Source organism: Mytilus galloprovincialis, chromosome 12 (genome assembly GCF_965363235.1).
Source record: "Mytilus galloprovincialis chromosome 12, xbMytGall1.hap1.1, whole genome shotgun sequence".
Taxonomy (NCBI): Eukaryota; Metazoa; Mollusca; class Bivalvia; order Mytilida; family Mytilidae; genus Mytilus; species Mytilus galloprovincialis.
The window spans coordinates 42111974-42138484 of NC_134849.1; positions in this window are offsets into that span (position 1 = coordinate 42111974).

Genomic DNA, 26511 nt, shown 5'->3' on the forward strand with positions numbered 1-26511 from the left:
TCTATTGTGTGGTCTGGATAGTGTTGTTTGTATTTTTATGGTTTTTGCATATTGCCATGTTATCTATTTCACATAAGAAGATAGATATAGTCTATGCGAAGGCAAATAAAATAGTCTTTCTTCGTTTAAGTGATTACATGAATAATAACTGTGATATGTATACTAGAAAGTTGTTCAACATGAGTAAGCCTTTAATGATTATCCTTTACAACATTATTTGTATCCTATATTGACCTATAAATATAATGCAAATTAATGCAAGAAGTACATAAAATACGATACACTCATTTTGTGTGTTTTTTTCAGGAATAACTTAGTGCTTTGTGTTGTTAAATGACCACTACTAGTCCGAAGTACATATGAAAACATTAGAAAAACATCAGTTGAAGCAGTGATTTAAAACAGAGCACATACACAGAAAATAATTCATTGATATGTGTATATTAATATCAAACATATTTCCTTAAATATCTTATAGCTTGTTGCCGCCTTTATACCCATTGTTTGGTTTTTAATGTTAAGCTGTGTGCGTTACTGGTGAAGACAAATCCAGAAAAAGCGTTTCGGACGCATGTCATGTACATTGTTTGTGTTTATTCCAACCATTCGATGCACTAGGTATATAGCAAAGCTTGTGTACTATTAGTCCCCGAGAGTATCATCCGCTCATTATTCATTACATCGATACGTACATGATTTATAATAATACTTCCCCTATCGTCAAATTTCTTTATGTTTATAACTGTAGCAATAAAAACTATCAAACATAATGGTAAAACATATTTACATTGATAATAACGACAAATTAATATTAATCTTGGGAGAAGTGTTATTCAAACTAAATAGAAAAGAAACATATGTTATTTTAATTCTCTAAACAGACGACTTAAATTCATGTGTCTGAGTACATTAAAAAATGCATTTTTATTATTCAAGAAGAAATTGTCGGGCCATATCACTTTGTAAGCGAGCATTTTGTTTTTATTCATATCACAATAGAGAAAACCAACCTTTGACTGGATCAAAATACGATTCGCTACCATGGAAAATTTATTAAATTAGTAAATGGATTTAGGGTTTTACATTTATTAGTACACTGTTTAACAATATCTCGCCCTCATTTGCAACCAATCGACGATGTTTTTATTTTCCTTTAATTATATACAATAGCTATTTCTTGAAGATAGGGCCTATTATCATTAAACACAATATCAATTGAAATTATTGCGAAATAATCATTTTGAAGCATAATGGTTATCGAAAATGTTTAATATCAAACAGCGGTATACTACTGTTACCTTTTTTTTTATTCACATTGCTATTAGTTTTCTAGGTTGCTATTTTTGTTTTGACAGACACATTTACTAAATTAATAGTTAAGGGAATAATTAGGTTATCGAGACACTCACTACTCATAAGTGGTTGTCGAAAGGTTATTCAATGTTTCTTAATTTGATATAAGTTGTAGACGTGATACATATGGTCGCGTTTGTTCATGTAATTGACAACCTTTCTCCAACTGATATAGTTCTTGTCATACAATACTGTAATATGACCTCGAGATGTCTATTTTCATTAATAGGTTTTACAGTGTTAATCAAGGTTTCTAAACCTGCAATACATTTATAGATTTTGTCTGACCTTTAATTTATTCGATTATCTGGTGTCCGATGATGACATTTTAATTGTTCTTGTCATACAGGACTGTAATTTGACCTTAAGATGCTTAATTTCATTAATCTGTTTTGCAGTTTAAAGAGAGTATTTAGGACTAAATATGCCATGCATTGACTGATTTTGTCTGATCTGTAATTGTATCGATTACATGGTGTCCTATTCCCAACAATGTCATTTTGATTGTGACATTTGTACGGAGTGTTGAATTGTATGTCTGTTCGGAGAAACTTTTTTTTTGCCATGGTTTACATACATATCAAAATTTTAAACTGCTTCCAATTCATTTTCCTGTTCCACATTACACAATTTGCTAACAACAACTTTGTCAATTGCATGACATTTCATACTTGTTATACCATACTGCACAATACATCATCACCAAAAGTACTACAGAGTAACCTCATACCTTCATACGGTTTGTATATAGAAAAAAGGTAAATCACAAAAATACTGAACTCAGAAAAAAATCAAAACGGAAAATCATTGTTATATTATAGTTCGTTTCTGTGTGTATTACATTATAACGTTGTGTCGTTTGTTTTCTCTTATTTTTGAGTGTAAATTCACATTGCGATAAGACGTGTCACGGTACTTGTCTATCCCAAATTCATGTATTTGGTTTTGATGTTATATTTATATGTTATATTTGTTATTCTCGTGGGATTTTGTCTATATGTGTTACATTTTAGTGTTATGTCGTTGTTCTCCTCATATATTTAATGCGTTTCCCTCGGTTTTAGTTTGTTATCCCGATTTTGTTTTTTGTCCATGGATTTATGAGTTTTGAACAGCGGTATACTACTGTTGCCTTTATTTAATCAAATACAAAAAAAAAATAAAATAAAAAAAACCCAATTAAACGAAAGGAGAACAAGTATTTAGGACAGGCATTTTCAAATGTAGAAAATCTTGGATTGAACCTGGTTTTATAGTGCTAAATCCTTCACTTGTATGACAGTCGCATGCGCATGGAAGTTTTATTACTCACAATGCAAAATCACTATGAATAGTTTTTCGAGAAGTTGAATTTTTTGTTTATAGATAAAAAATCAAGAATATAACACTTCGATGAAGAACTGTTTCACTAACTGAGTTTTAGAAACTAAATGTTAGTTATGTATATGTTAAAAAATCACTTCTTTCTATCACTTTTGTGTCAATTTGATAGGATTTGCAAACCGAAAAATGAAATTGTAGTACTTATATGATAAAAGTCGTTGGAAATGAATACTTGTAAACGTTACTGAATGTTTGTAATAACATACCATATCTAATTGAAGTAAGAGATAAGTTGTTATACGACCGGACATAGGAAATCAAATCTTTATGTTTATATTCACTTTCCGAATTAGACGTCGTCATGTTATCCATTTGCCAATTATACGGCTTCAATATGATATACATGATATAAACTATTGGCCATAACTATACTCGATGTAGCAATGTATAAACATTACAAATTATCGAAAGACATCTGTACTAAGAAGTATTACCATTTATATGTATATATAAAACAACATAGACGATTCCGGAAAGGAGCGTTTTGACCATATCAGAAATATGTTCGTTTCTTAATTTCGATTTATAACTTTAACCTCTCCTATTTTAAACTTTTGTTCTATACGGACAGCCAGATAATCATGGTATTACTATACAGCCTTTCTTTATGTAACATACGATATTTTGTTTTTGAAGCAAAGTATACGTTCTGTGGTATACAATAATATCAGAGGAAGACTAATTGAACATGTATTTCGGTTCTGTAATGCGCCCACGTGATTCGTCGTATAAGAATCATTTAGAACTTCCCACGTCAACCAAAATGGAGGCAGGCTATATCAAAGGGAACTTCGTATATTTGTAAAATTCTCTCTTGTATTTTTATAAGCAGCTGTGTAAATTCAATTACTGTAATAGATCTTTTAATTCATGCATAAATTAGAGGCTTTTGACTTAGTGTAGCGGGTATTTGAAAATAATTTACAAAGGTAGATAAAAAGTTCGTGTTAACTGTTAAACAATGTAGACTCGTCCGAAAAAATACTTATCTTTAGAAGAGGTAAATAATATGAAACGTTTATACAAAGATCATTTTTAAGTTCTTGTAAATTTAGATAATCCTATATTTTGTAAAATAGGTTCCATGAAAATCTTCAAAAACTAACGAAATAAAACTAATAAAAGAAATAAAAAACTTCATCTGAAATAGTGGTGTCTTGTCCAAAGGGTAAAATGGCAAAAGCACGTACTGACGTTTGATTAGAATAAACTCAGTACATGTACATACAATTAAATGACTTGAAAATAATTTCCGTGATAAAACCTAAATGTTTCTAACATGCAACTTGAATATGATATAAAACATTCCCTGTCATTTTGTTTCATTTCCTTTGCACTATTATAACATGTACTATCTCGTAAAAAATATTAATTATGTCTACAGCTTTTCCAACATATTACTGAGTTTGATCAAAACAGGAAACATCAACGATAAAATATGATCGTTTACGTTTAACATAGTTCGTAATCCTAATGTATCAAAGTATGCACATGCTACCGTATAAAAAGTCAAAACAATGAGAAAGATATTTTATATAATATTTACTATATACAATTCGTACAATGAATGGATGATATCCTCATTTTTAAGGAGTGTTGTTTATCGTGCCCAGAAATTTAGAAACAATACTTTTAAACTTATCGAACCTTTATTTAAAAACTTATTTCAAAAGGTTAAAAATTCATCACTATTATTAGATTTTTGAAAATTGCGCTTATTGGTATTACTATTGATTTTTTTTATCATTAACTTAGATGCAAACTTAATACTACTGTTATATACATATGCACATTCAGGGAAATACAATATACCGATACCTGTATCTTGGAACTGCACAAGGTCATGATTTTTTTTGACTGACATCTTTACATTAAATCGATTAGATGTTGGTCTGATTTTATGAAGTCTCAGATCCATTATTTGTTTTGTTAGATATAATTGATTTTTAGCTACCTGACTGATTGACTTCTCTCTGTGAATCGAATACCAATATACCGTAAATTGTGAAATTTTGGCGGTTTTCTCTCAAAAAACTTTATTTTGGTGTGTGAAATTTTGGTGGCTCGCCTAAATGATATGTTTAATTTTTAGAACAACAGTTGTGGCAAGCTCATTCATATTTGCTTTTATCTAACCGTTTATTGACAGCATATCATTGAATTTTTCATATTAGAACCACGACAAAGATAACGAAGGAATCGGATACGGATGCAACTGAAAATAATTCCGTATATCGCGGTTCAAAGCTAGAAAAAATAACAATTATTAACATTCAAATTATTTTTTAAGTAAATTTTTATTTGTTTTACCAATATTCTATGAAATAAATTTGAATGATCCCTAAATTGCAGTACATGTTAATCTATTGACGATCAAGGATTTAAATTTTAATCCTAAATGCCTCTGGCAGTACAACGGCGTTACATCAGCAATAGCTTGTCTTATCTATGACATGTGTGAATAAAAATTCATCTTGTGTTTTCTTTACAATTTCTGACAATTCATTAAAAAATTTAAGTTATGTTGTCAAATTTAACAGGTATTTAGTTGCAAATTTGACTATGTATTGAACATGTTGAATGGTAGTAAACATACTATGTATACGGAAGATACACATGTCATTATATATACATAACACATAGCTGAGAGGGTGATAGATCGGTTTTTATCCCAAAACGTCTATCGCGCCAAAGCCAAGGTTGGCAATGCTTTTTCAAGGGGTACCAATCTGCTCTATCACCCTATCAGCTATCTGTTATTCAATTTTTATACTGAATGACCTAGCATTGTTATATTTTCCAGTATTTTCTATAACCTCAAGTACATTACAACGATACGGGTATAAGAAAAATCAACAGAAGTGAAGCGAGATTTTTTTTTATTTTGACAGTCAAATAATAAAATCTCGGCTAACACGTAGAACTCAAGCATCATCTTCAATTACTTGATGTAAATTCTTTTCATTGTTCTTTGAAATATCAATTTTTGTATTGGTCTTGATGAGAGAGGGTGACATTTAAAAAAAAATGTCACCCGCTCAGCCTTGTGATAGAGTGAATTAAAACCTCGTATTAGCCAATCAAAATATGGCATTTTAACGTGAAGTATAATAACTTAAAAATATTCCCCTAAAATGTGACAATTAACATAACGATATTGTTGTACCGGTCCTCGATTTTTGCGTTTCAATTTTTATTGTTTGCTTCCTTTTCGTGTGTTTAATTTTGGCCCTTTTCCTGGAGGCACCAAATAAACTAAAACCAAACGACAACCAAAATAACCCAATTTACAGTAGTAGTATTTGAATCAAATTAAAGAGTTAATGCTAAAATAGTCTGATGAACTTTTAACTTATACGTTTATAAAAATACCAAACTCAACTGCATATTAATCATTGACAACACAAACTGCATTCACACTTTGACAAACTGCTCTTAAGATATAATTTGCATCAATCATGTGTGCATGTAGACATAGAAAATAAAAACAAATATATCTCAATTGGTAAAGTAAAAAGTGATTGCCGGACTCTATCACATAGAACGATACCTTTTCCTAAGATATGATAAGAAATGGAACAATAGATACAATCATTCAACACAATTGAGAACTCAGACTTAAGGAACATCAAATATGTAAAATCTTATGATTTCAAATTTGCTAAAAACAAAAAAACTTTTCTATATAATTACTTCTAGGTGAATATCATACAATTGAATATATAGATGCTGAAGCGTGTCAATACCCAGATCATGTAGATAGTCATCACAAACGGCTTAATCACAATCCAACCATTATTTCATTTCTAACAAAAATCAAACTAATTGCAGCAAACGGATTCCTGATTAGGTCATCAACTGATAGCCAGGAAGATATTCTGGGCAATATCCGATGCAAAATATGTACATAGTCGTGTTCAAAATCGGGTTCAAAATTGAAAAACCAGTGTGAATAATGGATAATTATGTAACTCTTGTAAGGTTATTGGGCGGAGGCGTAAAAATTATCAAGAACTGCAAACATTTCTAATTTCCTTTTCAATTTCCTTTAAATACACGGAAACATCTTGCAGTCTTGAAATATGAATACAATATAACAGGTTTTAATACACACAATGCACGATAACTGCTTAAGACTATTAAATTTACAAACTGCAATATAAAGTGTCAGTGTGAGTAAGATGTAGTTCTGAACAAAATAAAAATGTATAAGATGACTTTCAGTGAGATCAATGTCTACAAAATCACTGTCAATTAATTTTCTTTTGTACAGTTATTAAAATAAGCCATCTGCTTTTAAGAATAATCTATTAATAATAATAATAACATGAATTAAATTAATGTATATCTAATGAAAGATAGTGCACTTCCAACCAATAAACATTGCTTTCATACGACAATCATCTTTTATTTCGTAGTGGGTTATTCGCCTTAATTGCATGAGGTCGTTGGTTCGAATATAAGCCTTGATAACATCACTGGCAAAAACGAATACAATGACAACCACAAATCAGCACACACAATAAAATCCAGATAATTGAAGATTTAGCAAGACTAGCTCGAACATGTGGCACCCCTCATGTTGCTCATAAATATTAATTCAGAGAAGTTATTATAACTCTGTCAGCAGAAGATTAAAATTCAAGTGAATGAGTAAATCACAAAATAGCTTATAATAACTTATGTTATCCTTTTCAGTAAGAAATTTATGGATCACATCAGTTTATAAGCCATTTTGTTTTAATATTCATATCATTATCAAGAAAAAAAATATTTGACTTGATCGAAATACGATTCACTACCATGACAATTATTAATAGTAATAAATGATTTAGGGTTTTACATTTGTTGTTGTCTTGTTTATCTAGTTCTTTTTCTAATTTGCGACCAATTAACGATGTTTTACTTTAACTTTTTTTTAAACAACAGCTATGTCATGAAGACCATTATCAGTAAATGCAATAGAAGTTCAAATTATTATATTGTGAAATATACATTTTGAAGCGACATGATTATCATTGATATGTAGATTGATATCAGTTTTCTAGGTTGCTGTTTTTTTGTTGACGGAAGCATATACTAAATTAACAAATTAATAAATAATTTGGTCATCGAGACAACCATCAGATGTTGTCGAAAGATTCTTTTATGTTTCTTGCTTAATTTGAATATAAGTTGCAGACGTGATACATATGGTCGCATTTGTTCATGTAATTGACAACCTTTCTCCAGCTCATATAGTTGTTCTTGTCATACAATACTGTAATATGACCTTAAGATGTCTTTTTTTCAATCCTATGTTAATAGAGTTTCTAAGTGTGCAATACATTGATTGCGTTTGACTGATCTGTAATTGTTTCCATTATATGGTGTCCTATTCCCATGATGATTCTGACATTTGAACGGAGTGTGGAATTACATGGCTGGTAATGTTTGCATAGCTGGCAGAGAAGCTTATGTGTTTGCCTTCGTTTACATCAGTATCAAAAGTTTAAACTCCTTCCAATTTATTTTCCTATTCCACATACACAATTTATTTTCGCACACAACACTCTTGTCAATGGTATTACACAGTATACCACACTGTACAATACATCATTACCATATGCACTATGCTCAATACCCTCATACTACCATACGGTTTATATGTTTTAAATTTTAGTAATGTATATGTTGAAATGTATCATTAAGATCTCCCTTTTTTAGATAAATTTGTGAATCGACAAATAAACTATATGATAGAAGTGGTTGTAAATGAATACTTTCAACGTTACTGAATATTTGCAATAACATACATTATTATATTAAAGTAAGAGATAAGATATTTTACGTCCGGACAGAGGAAATCAAATCTATATGTTTATATTCACTTTCCGAATTTGGCGTTGGCGTGTTTTCCATTTGCCAATTATACGGCCTATATCTGATTGTAGAGATAAGTGAATAACACAAACAATTGAACATTACTTTACTCGCAGAATTAATGTTAAAATCACCTGAATGCTAATAGACATTTGTACTAGAAAAGTTTTAATGTTGAACAAATTTATACGAAGAAATATAAACATCTAGATTATTTCTTTTAATTGTGATTATTAACGGATCTTTATCTCGGTTTATATTTGGTATATAAATTTTAAATGAAAGTATATGAATTTTTGTATTTTAGCCCACGTGATTTTTCAGATAACGCCTCGGCAAAAAAAAGTTATGTTTCTTGCTTATTTGAATTCAAGTTGCAGAAGTCATACATATGGTCGCATTTGTTCATGTAATTGACAACCTTTCTCCAACTGATATAGTTCTTGTTTAATCAGACTGTAATTTGACCTTAAGATGTCTATTATCATTTATATTTATTTATGTGTTAATAGCTTTTCTAGACATGTCCTAAATATGCAATACATTGACAGATTGTGTTTGATCTGTAATCGAGGGTATGGTGCCCTATTTCCGATGATGCCATTTTGATTGTGATATTTGTATGGAGTGTTGAATTGCTTGGCTGAAAATGTTTGCATAGCAAGAGAAGTTTATTTTTTGCCTTTCTTTACATAAATATCAAAATTTTAAACTTCTTCCAATTTATTTTCCTATTACACGATCAACAATTTCCATTTGCAAATAAACTCATCATAGATACCAGGACTAAATTTTATATATACGCCAGACGCGCGTTTCGTCTTCAAAAGACTCATCAGTGACGCTCGAATTTAAAAAAGTTAAATAGGTCAAATAACGTACGAAGTTGAAACTACACCCTTGTCAATTTCAAGACACATTATACCATACTGTACAATTCATCATTACCAACAGCGCTATACAGGAGACCCTCATACCAGCAAACGGTTATATGTGGAAGTTTTCAAAATTCACAATGCAAATTCATTATTTTTAGTGTTAAGAGAAGTTGGAATGAAAAGTATTATAGAAAAGTATGCAAACTTACACAATCAAGAATATAACACTTATATGGAGACCTTTTAGCTAACCGATCATTAGAATCTAAATTTTTGTTATGCACATGCTGACATGTAACAATAGGCTTTCATTTTATGGTCCTTCTAATAGGCTTTTCGAACCGACACATACAATTATGGTAACTATATGATAGAAGTGGTTGTAAATGAATACTTGTCAACGTTACTGAATGTTTGTAATAACATATGTTAGTTAATTGAAGTAAGATATAAGATGTTATACGACCGGACATAGGAAATCAAATCAAATGCTTATATTCACTTTCCGAATTAGACGCCGGCGTGTTTCCTATTTGCCAAGTTTGCGGCTTCAATATGATTTGAGATATTAGAGATATAAGTAAATGATCTAAACTATTGGCCATAACTATACTCGATGTAGCAATACCAAAACACTATATATTACCGGAAGACATTTGAAATTGGAGAGTTTATTATTTAAAACAAATATTGCAGTTGTTCCATGCAATTTTATCGGATTTTCTCATAATTTTTGTTTTCGAATTTTTGCGAATTTTATTAATTTGTAAAATTATCTTTCGTATTTTTAAAAGCAGGTGTGTGATTTTAATTGATGAATCTCTTAAGTCTTGCAATTATCAGAGGCTTTTGAATACAATTTGCAAAAGTAGATAACAAGTTCGTATTAACTGCTTAACAATATCGACTCGTCCGAAAGAATACTTATCTTCATAAGGTGTAAATAACAGGAAACGTTTATATCGAGTTCATTTTGAAGTATCTTTAAATAGAGAAAATCATATTTTTTGTCATTAACCAACTTTTCATGAAAAAACTAAAGACATAAAACAGTATCCGAAAAAGTGTTATTTTGTCCATAGGTTAATATGGCCGGAAACGTGCTGACAAAGAATTAATTAAACTGTATTCGTGGAATTAAATGACATTGATAAGAACCTACATGTTTTCTCGCATATCAGTTGACTTTGACATAAACAATCCCTGTCGATTTGCCTGATTTCAATTTCCTTTGTACTATAATGGCATGTTAATTCTAGCAAAAACATGAATTATGTCTCCGCCTTTTCCTTAATGTTACTGGTTTTGATTACGACGATAATCTATGGAGAGTTTTGATACTTAAAAAAGGCTTGACTAAAGTCCTTAGGGGAAACTGCAATAACAAATTGTTTATGTCTTTTAAAAAACGTTTTTGAATTACAGACACATCAAAAAGGTATCGGTTCATATCATTTTAATTACCAAACTAAATCATTTACTCTGCGATTATTGTTAACATATTTTACGCGTCACTAAGATAATGTGCATTGCTACATCTATGAACATTTGAAATCCTTAATCTTAATCTTAATCTTCTACCTTTCTATTGTATGGTAATTTGAGTATTTATTTAATTTGTATATCCTGCAATATTGAATATATTTCAAATGAATTATTCAAAAGTAGATTTGTGAGTAAAAAGTCTACAGCAAATAATTTTAAGTGGTTTAGAAGACTACACCAACTTCTTCTGTAACAACGTTTACAGCAAATGAAAAGTAAGGTAATTCGCTCTAAGACTGTTTTTCAATACTTGTTGTCGGTAAACTACACATTTGTGAAGAATTATTTCATATGCGATGATACATTTGCATCAGTTTGTTCGTGATATCACAATATTAACTATTTGCAGATTCATTCATTTTGTTCATCATTACGATTGGAATAAGTTCTAACACAAAAACATTCTCCACATTTATTGAAAACTGTCTAAGTTTGTCATTATTGGATATTGTTTTTATGTTTTGCATCATATTAATATCACTATAAATGTAAAATTGAGGTTTATAAATACTAACATAAAGATCACAATCGGGAACAATAAAAGCTCAAACAGCTGTGAAAGAAAGTATTCATTAATGTTAACGTTTTGACACTTTGTCTCCGACAGTCCTCATTATAGAAGATGTTGCTCTTTATTTGCAGAACAGATTATTCGAAATGTCAGAAAACTATGGAAAGTATGTCTTAACCTATCTTTGTTATGAAGACAGAGTGCATAGTTAAAGTATGACTGATCAACAATAAAGTACATGTACATCATTTACCAGTGTTTTTGAAGATTGATTTTCATCCTCTCTTTTATTTTTTCAAAACTACCAAATCAATCATAGGTTATTCTTATTATCTTATTTTAAAATGGAGTCCGTTCAAAACATATCAAGACTTAATGTGGTACCCAACACCTTAACTAAAATTAATTTGGCGCGTTTAATTTTCATAAAATTTTAACAAAGTATTAACTTTGATCCTTTGACAAAAATATAAAAAATTCAAAAAAATTGAACCAACTGTTTTATCAGAAAAATTACACTGGTTATATAGCAGTTTGAGAAACACTTATTTTGATCATTGAGGAGTTTAATATTCCCTTAACAACACAACGTAATTAAAACGTTCAGCTGTCGTTACAGAGTAATAATTACATTAGATGTATGTTTCATTGTAATACTTTATTCTGATTGGCTTACTGCACATCACGTGTTATTCCGTAAGCAGTTGCATTGCTCAATACAACTTTTCATTCAAGATAACACGTGGTCCAACAATAAAGTCCACAGGTGAATTAAATAAAAATATAAGAAATTCGTGTTTTCATGATCATAGCTAAAACATGTAATTATAAGTATTGAATGCTTCTTTTTGTAACTTTATAGGGTTGAAAAAGCGTTGACCGTGCGCACATTTTTAGAATGAAGCGCGCAAAATGTACTTCGGTCAACGCTTTTACACCCCAATAAATTTACAAAAAGAAGTATTCAATTCTTAAATATCCTAATTACATTGATACATTCTTGTTTCCATGACATTATCACAGTTTGCAAATATCGTAGGATTCATACCTTAAATATTTTTTCAACGTTGTAAGCTAGATATATTTGATTTTAAATAGTTTAAAGCATTTCCCGTGCTAGAAATGTCTATTGTATTTACAACCTGACTGACTGAAGAACAAAACTCATCTTATATCTTAGATATAAGTTTACAATGTCTGCATTTCTATTTTTAGTCGTCGTCGTGTCAATAATCCTGAACTAACACTATTAACGCGCCAAATTATTCACAGAATCTTAACATAATAGAATAAAGTATGCACATGCTACCGTATGCAAAGTCAAAACAATAAGAAAGATACTTCGTATATTCAGTTGATGCCATCCTGATTTTCCGTGTTTGGAAATAAGAAATGATCATGTTAAACTTATCGATCCTTTGAATAAATTTATTTAAAAGGTAAAAGTTCAAGATGATAATATGATCTTTGGATATATTTTTTATAGGTATTAATATTGAATTTGTTATCAGTAAATTAAAAAGAAACTAAATATTATTGTTTTATACATAATGTATGCAAATTCGTAGGTCTGCAATCTGTCGGTACCTTTTTCTTGGAATTGCACAATAAAAAAGAAGATGTGGTATGATTACAAATGAGACAATTCTCCACAAAAGACCAAAATGACACACACATTATCAACTATAGGTCACCGTACGGCCTTCAACAATGAGCAAATCTCAAAACGCAAAGTCAGCTATAAAAAGCCTCGAAATTCCAATATAGAACAATGTAAAACAATACAAACGAGAAAACCAACGGCCTTATTTATGTAAGCCTATCTAACTGACATTTATAGTTTTTTTCCTATTTTGTACTCTTACACCACTGTCCCAGGTTAGGGGAGAGCAATGTATGTGTACCCACATTTGTAGACTGAAAAACCTGTACAGACCTAATTAATCATCAATGTTTAACCATAATTGCACCGTTTGCAAAAATGAAACTAAGAACAGACAGACGAGTTGACAGTAAGTTCATTAACTAATCGGCAGGATTAGTTTGATGATATGTGTCTTTTTGAACCTCAATTAGACAAAGCAGCTGGAAAGCCAGGTTATTATGTAACTATTTGTACCTGATATCACCCCTAGTTTTTGGTGGGGTTCGTGTTGTTTATTTTTTAGTTTTCTATGTTGTGTCATGTCTACTATTGTTTGTCTGTTTGTCTTTTTCATTTTTAGCCAAGGCGTTGTCAGTTTATTTATAGATTAATGAGTTTGACTGTCCCTTTGGTATCTGTCGTCCCTCTTTTATAGTCTCTGACTAAGTATTAAGCTTTTATATTTGTACTTTAAAAATAAATAACGGGGTTTCTATCTTCATTGAAAAAAAAAACATACTTAACTTCATAAAACAGCGATGTACTATTGTGATACTTACATTTAGTTTACTTAGGTTAGGGTTATGCAAGTTTCAGTATTCTTTTCTGCAACTGGCCGACAAATATGATAATACAGTCGAACCTCGCTGTGTAGAACTCGGTTGTGTCGAAAACTCGGATGAGTCGAGGTAATTTCTCGGTCCCGTCATAATTCCCGTTTGATCAATGCATTTTAACCTCTGATGAGTCGAACTCGGATGATTCGAATTCTCGGTTAAGTCGAGGTAATTCTTAAGTCCCGTCGATGTGAAATTGATGTAAATTGACCCCGATGTCTCGAAGTCCAAAAGTAAAAAAAAAATTCGAAAGAAATAAATACTTAAAAAATAAAATTCATAACGGATGTTTTTCTTGTTTAACCTATTCATTTTCATAAGCGATTAAAGCTGTGTAAACATACTTGTTTGTATAACAGTTAAAATGAATGTTGATAATGACCGCTAATCAACACCTTTGTTGATCGTTCAAGCGAAATTTGAATGTACTGAACCTATTTCAATGGTATAAAAACGAAACAAATTTTAATGACACAAGTTGAAATTAAATTAACCGTTATAATAAGAACAATAATTAAAAGGATTAAAATAGTTTATTAATTATTATGAGTAGGTCATTTTAATCTATGAACACTGTTCACATTCTTTAAAGATTAGTTGTGAAAATATTTTCGCGAGTGATTCCATAATTTATAGTAACTGACCTTTGTAAATATTTGTCTATTGATTTTATTTGTGAATGTTGTGTGTTGAATCTTTATGTGTGTGTTTAAGGGGGCTCCTGGGTATAAATCTTTTTTTTCTAATATAGGATTTCGCTATATTTTTTTTATAAATGAACTTTATCATATACTTATATATATAAAAAATGGGGTCACCGTTCATTTAAGCTCACAATCTGCCTCTGGAAGAAGCATACATTTTTGTTAATGTCTATTTTTTCTGTTGAACTAATAGGAGAAATAGAGGTAATATCGAAATAAAAAAATAACCTAATTACAGAAATCGCTTAAATTTTACAACTATTTAATTTTTGTGTTACTTATTTGATAACAATAATATAAAATATAGGTCACCGATGAGTTAAAAAGATATTTCAAATTTAATGCCAAAAAATGTATTTTTGCACCAAAGGGAGATAATTTGGAGCTTTTTCAATGAAATAACATTTTAAAAGTCATCTGGGGCCAAACCGAATCATTTTTTTGGGTTGATTTTTGTACCATATCATAAAGTAATAAGAAGTAGTGTAATAAATAAAATTTGTCATAAAAAAAAGGTTTGCTGAAATTTTTGTACCCACCTTAATTATTATGATGGAATTTATGAATAGCTAGTGCATACCTTTCAAAGTTAGTAGTGCTTGTCCTTTGTCTTTTATGAAAATCAACAATTTATAAAAGTAAACCATTATAGGTCAAGGTACAGCCTTCAACATGAAGCATTGGCTCATACCGAACAGCAAGTTATAAAGATCCGAAAAAATACAAGTGTAAAACCACTCAAATGTGAAAACCAACGGTCTAATCTATATTCCGTTAGCACAGATTATCAAAATAAGACATCTACAAAAAAGAACTTATTTAACCTACATTATTGCATAAACTTTTAAAAGTCTTTTACATGCAATCATTGAGACATCGTGTGAACCTGCTTTTCTAAAGGGTTCTGGTCGGATTTATAGCCGGGCTAAAGCATTTGCAAAAACGGGGAAAAAATCGTTAAAAAATTACAAACATTGGTTCACTCAAAATTACTCATAAAACAAAAGATTGAGCGCCACGAGCAATGTGGTACTATTTATGTAACTTATAAGTATAAATTCAGTGGATTACATTCAGAAAAAGAGTTTTGGATAAAATTAAGACATTTTATAATGAATTTTTACGCAATGAAAAATGGATATTTATATTTATATCAAAGTCAAAAGGAAATATATGGCATATCATAAAGTATGTAATTGGACATAACAATATTTCATTCCATATGATCATGATTGAGTTTAAAGATTGTAATATTTTCTTGATGTCTTCATTCTATTTTGAACGTTAAAGATTGTATCAAATTTCCTTATTCTACAACAAGTATGGAATTCATCGTTCAAAAAATGTGTAATATCGTTGATTTCTCAACTGATTCAAAATGTCAAGTCGACTTTTACATAAGTGTATGTAAAGAAAAAAGTACAGCATAAAAGTTTTTCGTTTTAAAGTTAAAATAATTCAATCGGGGTTTACAATGACTGTTAAACTTTTGATATGTACAACTATTTCCTTTGTACACAAAACCTGTATTATTTGAAAAATAAATGTTTTACGAAGACAACCGAACACGAAAACGCCTATTTAAAAGACTAGTCAATATTGTTCGGCTGAGTAATGGAAACCTTCAAGTGTATTATACTTTGAAGTCCCCCATGTCTGTCAATATTTAGATAAAGGATCTAGGTATGTAGCAAAATTCTTTAAATGTGTGGTATCTACCAGTCCAAGTTCTGAAAGACAAATCAGCTGCAAATGTAGCTAAAAATAGCTCTCGCTGAGATGTAGATTACTCAGTGTGAGGCAATTATCATTTCATCTGGAAATGCAGCTATAGAACTTGTTAAAATGCTCTCTTTTATGACGTTTCATAGTAACTTCGCTTCATCTGAGTTCAAAGCCACATTGTGTGAATATTGCCTCGCTCTATGTTAAGAGCAAGTCCGTTAGTACGGATTCATAACCAAACTTTACGGAAATACCTTCATTTTCGTTTCAATATAAATCCTCCAACACATATATTTAAATATTTAATGTATTCAAAGCACTGTTATTAGGAATGCAGGTAGTCGTTAACATTTCAAAAAGTATATTTTGGTTTTGATACGATATTTGGATCTTTCTAACATTTAAGAATTCGCATATGATAATAAAAAAATATTTCGTAAACCGTATCGTGTGATTTTAAATGCAAACGTGGAAACAGCATCATAGTACACTGTATAGTATATTAGTTAAGCATTTGAAGCTTGCACAATATCGTTGATTATAGTGACTAAAGCTGCAAGGTCGCTAATCAAATTTGATTTTATCATCGTCTTGATACGTAGTTGTTCAAATTTGCTCTTGACCTCCTAAGAAATCAATGTATTTTTTTAAATGAATACGGAATTTAATTTAACTTCAATAATTAGGAACCGTGTTGATTATTGCCTATTGACCGGTTTTGATTAAATAGATAACAAGTTGAAATAAACCTTTCAAATAATGAAACTATGTACCATGTTACATTGTAGTTTTCTAGAATGGTACTAAATTTTAAACAAAACTCCTTTCATATCAGAAGTAAAAGAAAACGTGACAGGTTGATGAATACATGGAATAGTCATGTTACATCTCTTTTATTTAGCATTTTCAAGCTTGCTGTTTGATATCATTCAAATTACCTAATGGAAGAAGGAATTGAATTAAATGTGGATACTAACAACTCACAGTTATTCGATTGACTAGATCATGCACAATCAGGGTTAATTTTACTTAAGTAGAAGTGTAAAACAATTCACATTTGTACCGTTGATGAATTTGTTAAAATGAATACACATTATTCAACTCCATTTCATTTCTAGGGTTGGCAATTTAAGATATAAAACACTTCGAAAAAACTACCTTCGTTTAATTTTACTGATCTAACAGGAGCAGGCAGGGCATTTGTCAGACCATACAAAACAATTGTTAAAGAAGCTAACTCGCATGTTCAACTGCAGCAAATGGCTATCAAATCAATTATGTTAGAGAATTATTTCATGTCTTATAATGCCTTGTATATAATGTACAGGAAGACTATTTCTGTAACCTACTCCTCAGCCAATACAGCTTAACTAAACCAAATACAGCAGTTACTGAACATTATGCATGGTTCATATATTACACAAATACCCTGTAATAACACTATATATCATGTTGTCTCAGATTGAGTTGATATCATAGGATAAAACGCCTTTTTAAAGAAATTTATTGGTGCATTAACTCGACAAATTCTCTCACAAACAAATAAAGTCCGAAGGAGTGAGTGACTTGGTCTAGTTTATACACCACGCATGGGTCGAGGGGTGATATTGGACGAAGGCTTATTACATATGCGATATAAAAAATGACATGTTATGATTTTTTTATCATATACTTCACCAACGAAGAAAAATAACAGATTCATATATTAATCCTTTTACGTGGTTCCCAAATAGAAGTTAAAAAAGTGAAAAGCTCAAGGACGTCGGACCCTAAATTTAGTACATTCGCTATGAAATCTTTTTATCACATGCCTCCACAGATCCAGAGAAGAAACATATTTTATTATGGACAAATCGACAAAAATATACATAATGGACACTGTTTGGAAAAGTCAACTTTTTAAAATTAACTTTCTAAATTATGTTTGAAATTTAAAAAATGCATTTATTTAATAATTTGTTTTTTATGGTTTTTTTTTAATTATTATTATTTTACACAATATACTTTCAAGTATCCAAGTAATTGTTTTGTACACAACTTTGTAATGTTTTTCATAGAAAACGTAGCATTGAGGTGTATTTTCCGGAATTTGCTGAGTATCACCGGAATGCCATACGATAACGTTACGGAAAGGCATGTGATAACAATCGAAGCATGTGATTAACTTTTTATATCAGCCCGCTAAGCACCAATTCGAAAAATATGGAATTTACGTTAATTTAATGCTATTATCATACAGTAAAATCATGTTATTAAGTCCAAGTATATGATAAATATTGTTACCTTCGGCGTTTTAATCGCCTCCATCTTGTTGATGTTGGTTACGAAAACTAGTTCGGTCAACGTCGTCAATCGAAAAATAACCAACGTCCAGATCATCTACCGAAAGTTCTCTCGACCAATCATATCAACGTATCCCCTTATATGCAAAGCATATACGAATTATATATCCATTTTAATCATTTAGTTAAGCGGATGACAACATTTGAAATTTTCTAATTGAAAAACAAGCCAGAAAAAAAAACCAAACAAATACCAGTGCTTTATGTTGCTAAAGATTTTAAGCGTAGACAGAGGATATTAAAGAAATAAAATGTTTCTTAGGTCTAATCATAGTTAACATATCATTTAATAATTCGCGATCGAGATTGATAAAAATATTCAACACTGTACATTCAGAAATTATAGCGTGCAAACGATTTTGAGAAAAATCCTGTTCAATTCATATGAAATATATTAAAATGCGAGTTGAAATAATTACGTTTACAACTCTGTTAAAAAAAATTCTTCAATTTAATATGTTTTTTTTCAGCAGTTTTCTTATTCTAAACATTTAATTTATGACTCTTAATAATTCTGATAAAACTCAAGGTGGATGAAAATCAAATTTTTAAAGAATAGTTAAATTGAACTTCAATTTAATAATTGCCCAGATTAAGCATTTAGAACGCATTTGTAAAATAAAAAAATAGGGTTTATTTCCTAATTGCAAAAACTAAACTCTGACTATTAAAGCTGACGTTTATATTAAATTCGTGTGTTACGGTAAAGAAAATTAATCACCGCTTTCATCTATTACTTTTGATTTTGTTCAACGTAATCTGTACGATTTTTATGTTTGAAGTTAGATTCAAAACAAACCGGACATTTATATAATATAGTTAAATTCTATTAATTAGTATTGCAATGTGCATTGTGTTTAAATGTAATATCAGTATTTAGTTCTATTATAATCTTAAATCAATCCTATTTCTATCTTATTTTTTAGATATAATTGTTCAAATACGACTTCATTTTTGTGCTGTTTCAGAAATTCAAATGTCTGCGTGACGTAATATTGTGCATTTTCACCACTTCGTATGTGACGTCATTGTTATGACTTTTAGCGTTCAGGCCTGGACTGAGTCGGGTGTGTTTATTTACTGTGTTGGTCTTCAATGTATTATGTATTCGGGTTTTGTTTTCTGTAATTAGTTAAGACGTCAGTTTTATCATGTAAATCTTTTATATTCATTTGATAAAATTTACTGTTTGCAATAGCATAAATTGTTCTATATAATAAGGATGTTCTTATCACAAGCAGAAAACCCTAGCCGTATTTGGCACTATTTTTTTCAACATTTGATCCTCATAGCTGTACAACTTTGTACCCTTTTTTTTGACTTTCGGACTTTTATATCTGGGCGTCACTGGTAAGTCTTGTGTGGACGAGGCGCGTTTTTGATGTATTGAATTTTAAACCTGATGCCTTTTGTTATCTATTATTCATGTGTTTCTTTGCCTAATACGTTCTCCTATTTATTTGTACTGTAGTCCTGTATTATTATGTTGTCATTTTAATGTTATATTTAAAAATGCCATCAAAGTGCGAGGTTTGGCATGCCACAAAACCAGGTTCAACCCACCATTTTTTTCTTTAAAAATGTCCTGTACCAAGTCAGGAAAATGACCATTGTTATATCATAGTTCGTTTCTGTGTGTGTAACATTTTTACGTTGTGTTTCCGTTGTATCGTTTGTTTTCTCCTATATTTGAGTGTGAATTCACATTACTATAAGACGTGTCACGGTACTTTTCTATCCTAAATTCATGTATTTGGTTTTGATGTTATATTGGTTATTCTCATCGGATTTTGTCTAATGCTTAGTCCGTTGCTGTGTGTGTTACATTTTAATGTTGTGTCGTTGTTCTCCTCTAATATTTAATGCGTTTCCCTCAGTTTTAGTTTGTTACCCCGATTTTGTTTTTTGTCCATAGATTTATGAGTTTTGAACAGCGGTATACTACTGTTACCTTTATTTATAATGGTACACTGTCATTAAAAAGACCAAACATATGAATCATCGACGACACTGTTTGATCATAATTAGATGTTATAGAATCCCCCTTTTTTCATGTGTGCATGTAGACATAGAAAATTAAAAAAGGAACTTCGTGTCTATGTGTACAGTAAAAAGTGATAGCCGGCCTATGTCCCATTGAACGAGGACTGTTCCTAAAGTAAGAATTGGAACAATGGTTACAATCATTCTGAAAATAAAAAGCTCAGATTGAATGGACATTAAACGTGTCAAATCTTTCTTCTTCAAGATATGTTCTTCTATTTAACCGTCTATACTATTTCTTACGCTTGTTAGTACCAGTTAGTCTTCACATACGGCTAAACACAATCTTACTATGACTTCAACTCTAACAAAAATTAAGCTAATTGCAGACTGACGGATTACTGATAAGGTCATCAACCGACATCCAGGAAGATATGATGGTCAATATCTGAAGCAAAAATGTAAAGCACCGGATTCAAAATACAGCGTGCATACTGTAGTATTATGTAACTCTTGTAAAGTTATTAAGAGGGGGCGATAAAGTTAACCAGAACAGTAAACATACAAACTTCCGTTTCAATTTCCTTTATATAACATAAAACATCTTTCACAGTCTTAAAATAAGAATACATTCCAATAGGTTTTAATTCAACCAACGCACGATAACTCTACGTGTGACTTTAATATTTACAAAGTTAAATATGACGAAGGTCTTTCGGTGAGATTGGATTCATCATGTCTACAAAATTACTGTCAAGTATATGTGTTAGATAAAATTTATCAAAATATGGCATGTTTATTTAAGAACTAAATTAACGGTAACAATTGCATAATCTATTAATAGTCTAGTTTTTTTCAAACAACCTTTGAAACAACGTGCGTCAAATGAAAGAAACGACGAGAATCAAATATCAGTACACTACATAAAAAAAGAGAAGATTTAGTAACACGAGCTTTAACATGTGGCACCGAACATGTCGGTCATGTTATAACAAAAGTATTAATTTAGTGGGTCACATTAAAAAAATGAAGACAGGATTTGAATTATTTAACAATGCTAAAATATTGTAAGATGGATAACAGAATGTATCAGGATTAAAATAAGTGTATTTGACATAACATGTACATCATTTCATTCCATAAAATCAAGGGTCTAAGCAAAAACTATTTTATGAAGTTTGATATACATTTGTAAAGGGGGGGGGACCTAAGATCAACCTAGATTTTTGGAAGCATAATTGTTGTTAGTCTTTCTATTTGATGTTTGTTTGGAGCTATTCGTTTTTTTCCTTTTTTTGTAAGGTCATTTTAAGTCCGATTTTGTAGATTTTAATATTCTCTTCTTATCTTCATCATTTTTTTTATCAGATTGAATGTTAAGTTGTGTCGAAGTTCCTTATTTTCAAATTTGTAGTAAACATACTGTAAAAAAACACAACACCACTACATATGAAATTCATCTTTTAGAAAATGTTAAATATATAGCTTTATACAGGACAATTGTAGATCTTTTTATATTATTTTTATAATCTAATTAGTTGGATCAGATGTTTATTTCCTTGGATAATCAGTGGAGTGTTTCAGTGTATATTGAGAGAAACTAAGATTCTTGTTGAAGTTTGTAACAAGTAATATTTGATGAATTAAGATAATCATATTGTTAAAAAAAGAAAATTTTGAATACCCCTTTTTTACAATATGATTAGACCAGTAAGACTTGTGGTAAGGGTGATCCATACCTATTTATACGTAAGATATAACTGTAGGCTTTGACACAATTGCATTCAATAAGAGCATGTCAGGCATTTTTCGAATAAGAAAAAATCTCAGACAGTCAATTAAGTTCCGTTTTATATCATTACCTACTGACTAGGGAAATATTATGTCCAATTATCTGATGTTGTTATTTACATAATGAGATTCTAAGCAGTTAAAAAAGTTAGGTGTCTTCTTCTGTGTTTATGATGCAACTAATGCACCATCCTTAGAACGGAGACGAAAGAAAACATTCAGATGTAATTAAAGTATGTAACTGTATGCATTTCCGCTCCTATTTAGACTAATATCAGTGGAAAACATCAAGCGGTTTAACGTATTTGAATAATGACTAAATATAGTACGTAAATCAGAAGACAAATTTGCGTTGTCATGTCGCTGAACTTATCAATGGACTGAAGTAGAATTTTATATAAGTGTAAGTAAAGAATCAAGTACAGCATAAAACTGTCTCGTCTTAAACTTCGAATAATTCAATTGTGGTTCTACAGTGAGTGTTAAACATTTTTAAATGTCTAACCCAGTCCCCCATTGTACACACAGTCTTAATAATTTGAAAACAATTGTGCTATACGAATAAATCCAAACACGTAAACGTCTTTTAAAAGGCAAGACCATATCGTTCGGCTAAGTAACGGAAAACTGTCACGAGGATTATACTGTGTAGTCCCCTATGTCTGTCAATGTTTAGATAAAGGATGTATTGATGTAGTAAACTTCTTAAAATTTGTTATATCTACTAGGCCCAGTTTGCGAAGACAAATCAGCTACTAACTCTCGCTTATATTAGTTGCAGATTAATAAATATGAATCCATTATCATTGTATCTTGAAATAGTACCGCCAAGATGTAGATTACTAAGTGTAAGGCCTTTATCAAGGTATCTTGAAAAGCAGCTGTAGAACTTGTTAAGATGCTCTCTTTTATTAAGTTTCATAGTAACTTTGCTTCATCTGAGTTCAAAGCCAAATTGTAGGAATACTGCCTTGTTATATTTAAAGAGCAAGTCCGCTAATAAGGATTCATTATCGTATTGTGCGCAAATACCTACATGTTCGTTTCAGTATACATACATCAAGAAATAAGATTTGAATATTTGATGTATTCAAAGCACTGTTTGAAAGGTAGGAAGATGTTCAATTTAGAATAAAAAAACATGTTATAGTTTTGATACGATATTGGATCTTTCTAATTAACATACAGGAATTCGCATGTGATATACAAAACTGATTCCGTAAACCTTCGTTGTATGATAAATGCAAACATATACCGGAAATTATATCATAGTAACTATATAGTATCTTTGTTTAGCAATATCGTAAATGATAAGGATATAAGCTGCAAGTTCGCTTATCAAATTTGATTTTATCTTCCGTTTTGATACGTAGTTGTTAAAATCTGCCATATACTGCCTACAAAATAAATGCACTTACTAATTAATACAAAATTTAAGAAAACTTTAATTAAGACTCGTTTTGATAATTCCAAATTGACCGCTTCTGATTGATAGTAAATGGATAAAAAATTGCAAAATATGGTATTTTTAGTTTAGTAGCAGTCTGGTTAAGAATCATGTGCCATTGATTCAAAAAATCAATCATTGACATATGCATAGTAACAATTTCGTTTTTTTTTATGTCTTACGTAGTATTATGTTGGCACGACATTTATGTTTCTGTCCCATTCCGTAGCACAGCTTGTGTGCTGTTTGTCCACGGTATTATCATCATCTCAGAAGTCATTGGTACGTACATGATTTATAACACATACTTCCCCTTCAAACTAATGTTTGCATTTATATCACTTTAGCTATCCAAAATCAGAGACTATTATGGTAAAACTTATTTTACGTTGAAATAACGACAATTTAATATTAATCTTGGGAAAAAGTGTTATGCGAACTAAATAATAGAAAAAAAAACAACATTTGTTATCATAGTTGTATAAACAGACGATTTAAATTCAAGTGTCTCAGTACATTAGACAATGCGGTATAATTATTCAGGAAGAAATTGTGTCGGATGACATCACCAATCAATCGTGCATCTTTATAACATGTATCCTTAAGGTGGTACCTAACACTTTCACGGCGAATTCGAGATAGGTGTTGTTTTATTTTCGATAATATTGTATAATCGAACATTTGTTGATAAAACCAATTTAAAATGGCTGGTCCCGCCTTAGTTACATCTGGTCAACTGTTGATTTTACAGCAACTTTTAGCCAATGAAAACAAATGTTTCATAAAGATTGCATTTGCGTCAACAATATCTGCAAACCGTGTCAGAGCACATGAGATCACCTTGATTTTCGGTTGAGATTGAGCTGCTCAGTTATCTGTGTTGGGTTCGGTATACCATATAATCAATTACTTGTCTTTTGCGTGTTTCTCTTCTTTTCTTGCCAGTGCATTGTCAGTTTGTCATCAAATTAGAAGTTTAAATATATCCCTTTTATATATTCTGCCTATCTTTTGGATGACTTTGGAAGTTCTGAATGATTCGAATCTGAAAAAATCAAGTTGGCTCTATAAATAACCAAAAAAAAAATTTCAATTATTAGTAGTCTGTATCTGATATTATTGAAAGTCATCGTATTTATATACCACAGAAAGTATACTTTGTTCAGTTCAAAAACAAAAATATCGTATGTAACATAAAGAAAAGTTGTATGGTATTATCATAATTACCTGGCTGTCAGATGAGGACAAAGTTTATATCTAGAAGAGTCGAAAATAAGAAAATACGATACTTCTAACATCAACAAAACACTCCTTTCCTGAGTCGTCTATGTTGTTTTGTATCATTTTTTTTAAATAACATTTTCTAGAACAAATGTCTTTCACCAATTTATAGTGTTTCTCGCGGTATATGTATGTCCAATGGTTAAGATCATTTAATTATATCATGTATATCTCAAAACATATAGAAGCCGTATAATTGGCAAAAGAAAAACACGCAGATGTCAAATTCTCAAAGTGAATACAAACGTATAGATTTGACTTCCTATGTCCGGTCGTATAACATCTTATCTCTTACTTCATTTAACTAACGTATGTTATTGCAAACATTCAGTAACGTTGACAATTATTCATTTACAACAACTTCTTTCATATAGTAACTATTATTGTATTTGTCGGTTTGCAAAGCCTATTAAAATAGGGACGAAAGATACAAGAGGGACAGTCAAACTCATAAATAAACTGACAAAGCAATGGTTAAAAATGAAAAGGACAAATAGACAATTAATAGTACAAATAACACAGCATAAACAATTTAAGAAAAAACAACACGAACCCAACCAAAAACTAGGGGTGATCTCAGGTGCTCCGGAAGAATAAGCAGATCCTGCTCCACATGTGGCAGCCATCGTGTTGCCTATTAGGTAACAAATTCGGTAAATAGTCTAATTCGGTAGGTCACATATATGAAAGGGAAGGGGACTGTAGTTACAACGATAGTAACATGTCCGATATCATTTGTGAAACGGTTATTTCAGAACACTCAACGAACTGTTTTAAGGGACCTTACAATGATAGACTGGTGTTACATGTCAGCACATAGCCAACTACAATTTATATTCTAATGATCGGTTAACTGAACGGGTCTTCGTTGAAGTGTTTCTTGATTTTTTAAGATTGCATATTTATTAATAATACTTTTTGATTTATGTCAACCATCTTTGGCTGAAGTAAATTTAGATTATTTTATCTTCAAAAAAAAAAAGGATAGTGACTTTGCATTGTTTGAGATTGTAGATAATCATATAGTTTGTCAAAAAAACAATTTTCCATGAAAATCGTCATAAACTAGAGAAATAAAACTGTAACAAAAATAGAAAACATTATCTGAAGCAAAATTAACTTATCATAAAGTATTATAGCCAAGTCACGTGATGACGTTTTATGAAAATAAACTGTGTTCAATGCAATCAAATTATTTAAAGTAATTTCTGTGATAAAACCTACA